We start from the raw sequence: 6,066 nt of genomic DNA, 5'->3' as shown, positions 1-6,066 counted from the left end.
GGATCTCCGCCCTCTTCTTCCCAATACTTCAAACACTACGCTTCCCTCTTCAATGCATAATACCTTAATTCTGTTTGAATTTAATTAGTCTTCTTCTTCTTCTTGCGTATGGCGTTCACAGCCTAAAGTTGTAAGACAACATGTTCTGTTTGATCTTCTGTTTGTGCACGCCAGGTTGATTGCATTCGTCGAACAGGGTGGACCACGTGAAGGTTGCAATCTCCCACCCCAATTGAATTAGTAAGGGCAGCTGGAAACCCACCTTACTAACACCAGTCTTGATTGAAAATATTAATGACTTGCCCTTCTTGATGTAATCAGTGTAATTATATCCATAGCGTTACTGCAATGCTTTCCATTAAAAAAAGTGTTCTGGTCAGCTGAAATGGAGGTGCAGTAGATGTTTCCTGCTCAGTTGATCAGCAAATTTCCTGCTCGATGCAGGAAAAAAATTCCCGATGTTGGGGGAGTCCAGAACCAGGGGTCACAGTGTAAGAATAAGACGTTGGCCATTTAGGACTGAGGTGAGGAAAAGCTTTTTCACCCAGAGAGTTGTGAATCTGTGGAATTCTCTGCCACAGAAAGTGGCAGAGGCCAATTCACTGGATGTGGTTAACTCTCTCTTGATCTAGTTCTTAGGGCTAATGGAATCAAGGGATATGAGGAGAAAGCAGAAACGAAGTACTGATTGTGGATGATCAGCCATAATCATATTGAATGGCGGTGCTGGCTCGAAATGGCCTGCTCCTATTTTCTATGTTTCTATGTTGAGTGGCTATTTTGCAAAGCTCTTCCTGATGGAGATTAAAATCCTTAATAGGATCTACACGTAGATTAAGAATCCTAATCGGATTTAAAATATTCAGAATGAGATTGGTAGATTTGTGCACTTGTTAATGTGATTGTATTCCTATGGAAATAAGATTAGTTCATGAAATTACAAAATAGATTAGGGCAAAAATAAAATGTAAAGACTTTATGTGCCATCAGGCCAGAAATGGACTGATGTTTCTTGAATAGATTTTGTCTCTCATTTCATAATCACATAACTGTTAACTGTAAACTGCTGGCAAGAGGCCAATTCTAAATGCTCAGCTGATGCTTGGATGCTATGATTTGAAAGACCTTGCAAATAGAATTTATTTGCATTTCATTTGTCCTTTTATTTCATCCAGGATTATATTAATTTCCATAATGTGCGTGGTATAAAACTGATGCTAGTATTTTCTAATGGATGGGATCTCAGAGATCATCTGCTGATTCTATTTCTCTCTCCTGAAAGTTTACCTGAGTGCTAACTTTAGGGGTTTGAGGCTAATTGTCAAGGCTCTGCCCTTCTGTGAATGACAGGATATGCACACTGTACTCAAGAAGAAGAAGGAAACATGGTCATCCGTGCTCAGGATGCATTCCAGCCCCTGTGTGTCTATTAGTCTCAGAACAACAGTTGACACTGCATGCTGCGTTTCCAGGGACACCCAGGGAAGAGAGGTCTTTCTGCAGTATTCACATGCAGCATCCAAAAGATGGATACAAAATTGAGTTTGGTTTAGTTTAGTTTAGAGATACAGTGCAGAAACAGGCCCTTCGGTCCACCGAGTCCACGTCGACCAGCGATCCCCACACATTAACACTACCCTACACACACTAGGGACAATTTATACATATACAAAGCCAATTAACCTACAGCCATACCTGTACATCTTTGGGGAGTGGGAGGAAATCGAAGATCTTGGAGAAAACCCACGCGGTCATGGGGAGAATGTACAAACTTCGTGCAGACAGCACCCGTAGTCAGGATCGAACCCGGGTCTCTGTCGCTGCAAGCGCTGTAAGGCAGCAACTTTACCGCTGCACCACCGTGCCACCTCTAGTTGTGGAGAATTTCAAGCACCAATTTTATGGCAAGGTTCCCAGTGCAAATAACTTTTAACAGAACAACATAATATATGAAAAGTAAAATAAATGTAAAACATTTTGATCCTATTAATTTAAAAAAAAATGTGCACAAACGAATTATAAAAATTGAGTTCAATTCAGCACAATCATTTATTTAAGAATTAATCTGATTTTAAAATAAATATTGTTTGAACAACTACAACTTTAAAACAATACAGTAACAGGAAAAATGACACAAATTGCTGGAGTAACTCAGCGGGGGAGACAGTACCTCGGGAGATCCTAAGAAGGGTCCCAACCTAAAATGTCACCCCTTAATGTTCTCCAGTGGTGCTGCCTGACCTGCTGAGTTGCTTCAGCACTCTTTGTCTTTAATTGTAAACCAGTACTTGCAGTTCCCTTTTTCAGTAGTAAACAGGATAATTCCTGTTCTGAGATGTTTCCGATTAGCTGACCTTGCCAGCTAATAAATCCATTCTATACTTTCCATTGCTGCTAAATTATGGCATACAGGAAACAAACACAGCTCAACAACTGCCTTCCTGTGCTCAGCGCTTAAATGGAGCCAAATTGACTTTGGGCTAGATATGTTGCAGAAAATTGTCGTCTGCTTATATTAGTTTAAACAATAACAAAGACTTCAGTTACTCTTTGAGCGTGAAAAAAGATGGTAAGTGGCTACTTATATGTGCTGTCTTAAGGTTTTTTTTTGAAAAGAATTGGAAATCGATATAATAAATGGTGGCGACATCTTTACCTAGTTTACACATAAATCACAAATATTAACGAAGTGTTCTCAATGCTACTATAACTTTAAAGGATTCTGGCACCAGGCTGTTATTAATATTGTATTTATAATTGTAAATGCCAAACTTCATGAAAATCTACTGTTTTTAATATGCTAACTAACATATGACAAAGCTAATCGGTGATATTATTTATTTAAATAAATGCTGGGTGATTGATTTGTCCAGTGCATTTTCAATTGCAATTTAACTCCACGACTTGTTTTCCAAAACAACTGGACATGATTGTTTATCCACACAGCATTTATTCGGTTCAAACTACAGAGGGAGGGTGAAGATGTTATGATTTGAAATTTTCACGGTGCGGTCAGGAACAATGAAACCTTTGAAACCGTCAACCATAATGGTTTAAATAAGCATAGCAGCAATTACATTGCTCCTTAATAGGAGCACTAAATAGCTGTAACATTTATGCAAACGTATTTTAAAGAATTTATTGTACTTTGTGCTATAACTTTTGAATTAATTGTACTATGTTATACCAGTCACTGCATTCAGTAATGGATATTTCGTTGACAGCTTCACCTCTGTACAAAACATTGGTCAGACCGCAGGTGGAGTATTCTCCACAGTTCTGTTTACAACATTGCAGGAAGGATGTGGTGGCAAGAGAGGACATCATTTACGCGTCATGACGCGCGATGCATTATGCGCGCATGGCGTGCATTTAAGCGAGCATGGCAACTTGTGTAGGGTCTGTCCCACTTGGGCGTCATTTGCGCCTCACGCAGGTGGTGCGCGAGGATTTTGAGGATCCCAAAATCCTGGGGCGCCGCACGCGACCGCGAGTCACTGCCTATGTCACCACCTCTCACCACTCGTAATTTTCAACCAGGGCTCCCGCAATTTCCTCTCTAGTTTAACACAATGTCCTTGGATATATCTGATCATGCCCTGGAGATTTGTCTACCTACAAACACGACAGTACCTTCAGCAATTCTTCGACGGTAACACTGACGGCTCTGACTTCCCTAACCCTGACTTCCATTGACTGCCCCAAGTTTCTCCGTCCTACTGTCTTTCTCCTCGGTAAATACAGAGGAGAAATACTCATTTAGTATTGACCATCTCCTGTGGCTCCACACAGAGGTGACCACTTTGAATCCTGAGAGGTCCCACTCTCTCTCTAGTTACCCTTTTCCCCCATATGTATTTATAAAATCTTTTGGGATTGTCCCGAATGCTAACCGCCAGAGCTATCTCCTGGCCCCTTTTTGCCCTTCTGATTTCCTTTTTTAGTTTACTGCTTAGTTCCCGAAACTTCTCCAGGGATGCACTGGATCCCAGCTGCCTATACCTGTCCCATGCATCCTTCTTTTTTTTGACTAATGTCTCAATTTCTCTCATCAGCCAAGCTTCCTTACATTTGCCTGATTTGCCCTTCACACTAACGGGAACGTACATATCCTGAGCTTTTGTCAGCACACTTTTAAAAACATCCCAATTGGCTGATGTTCCATTCCCCTCAAGTAACCAGTCAACTTGACCAAGATCTACTCTCATACTCTCAATGTTGGCCTTACACCAGTTGAGCATTTTAACACGTGGACCCTCTCCGTCCCTATCCATAATATCTTAAACCTAATTAAACTGTGGTCACTGGTCCCAAAAGGCTCCTCCACAAACACTTCATTAACTTGCCCTTCCCAATTTCCCAATACTCGATCCAGTGTTGCCCTCTTACGTGTTGGGGCCTCTACATACTGATTGAGAAAACTCTCCTGAATACTTTTGAGGAATTGCACCCCATCTGAACCCTTCACGCTATGATTTTCCCAGTCTATATTGGGAATCCCCTACTACAACAACCTTATTTAACCTGCAGCTGTCTGCAATCTCACGGCACATTTATTCTTCTAATTCCCGTTAACTATTCGGGGGTCTGTAGTACACCCCCAACAAGGTGATCATCCCTTTCTTGTTCCTCAGCTCCACCCATATAGCCTCACTAGACGAACCATCCGTAATGTCACCTCTGAACACTGCCGTGGGATCCTCTTTAACCAACAATGTAACCCCCACTTCTCTTTTTCCCTCACCCCTGTCTTTCCTGAAGCTCCTGTACCCCGGACCCTTGAGCTGCCAGTCCTGCCCATCCCTTAACCAGGATATGTAAATAAATTGGATTGGTGTATGTGTAAATTGTCCCTAGTGTGTGTCAGATAGTGTTAATGTGCGGGGATCGCTGGTCGCTGCGGACTCGATGGGCCGAAGGGCCTGTTTCCACGCTGTATCACTAAACTAAACTAAACTAAATTAGTTCTATCCTACACACCTGGGACAATTTGACAGAAGCCAATTGCCTAAACTAACCTTGACCTTTGCTAAGAGACCCAGAGAGGGGCTGTAAAACGAGAGCATTTGTTACAAGAAATTGTGCGGCAATTTGGCATACCTACACAACTTTCACGTGACAATGGGTCACCTCTTACTGTGACACCCCAGGAGGAAATGTGCCAAGTGTTACAAATCAATCGACACTTCCACTGCAGTTCTCATCCACAGTCAGCTGGGCTGGTGGAAAGGTACAACAAAATGTTGAACTATAAATTAGCAAAGCCAAGTCCTGCGACATAACCCAAGTAGGTTGAACGGTTACCCTTGGTATTAATGGTGATGCAATCAGCGACAAACAGAACGATTATCACCATATGAAATTGTTATGGACCATCCCAAATGTTTGCCTTTTTCTGCACATTTACCACTAAGCGAATGGGTATAGGAGGAAAATATGCTCAACTATCACATTGCCCAAAGGAAATGTATTTCTAGTTTCTATTCCCGTGAAAGAAACTCAAATTGATCCTGCAGAAGGCAAGTGTCACAGTCTGGAATCCAGTGATTATGTGTCTGAAGAAGAGTCTCGACCTGATACATCACCCATTCCTTCTCTCCAGAGATATTGCCTGTCACGCTGAGTTACTCCGGTGTTTTGTAGTCTGTCTTATGCGTATGTAAAGATTTTTAAAATAAAGACCAACATGGATTGGCTAGGAAGGAACTGCAGATGCTGGTTTAAACCAAAGATAGACACAAAATGCTGGAGTACCTCAGTGGGTCAGGCAGCATGTCTGGAGAGGAGGAATGCGTGATGTTTTGGGTCAAGACCCTTTTTCAGACTGAGAGCTAGGGAAAACCCATGTTCGACTGCAAGAAGGTACCAGGGCTCAGCTGACCATTCAATTTGAAAATCAAAGGGATTTTGGGACTTTGTATTTCCATGGACTTCAATGCCTTTCTATACATGTGTTATATCTATGCAAAACCATCAGTTTATCTAGCAAGATCTAACAGCAAAGCGAGACAGGACCGAGGCAGGAAAATGGGATTAGGATGCAGTGATCAGCCATGATTGAATGGT

Source organism: Amblyraja radiata, chromosome 6, assembly GCF_010909765.2.
Source record: "Amblyraja radiata isolate CabotCenter1 chromosome 6, sAmbRad1.1.pri, whole genome shotgun sequence".
Taxonomy (NCBI): Eukaryota; Metazoa; Chordata; class Chondrichthyes; order Rajiformes; family Rajidae; genus Amblyraja; species Amblyraja radiata.
Note: the sequence above shows the minus strand (reverse complement) of the source record.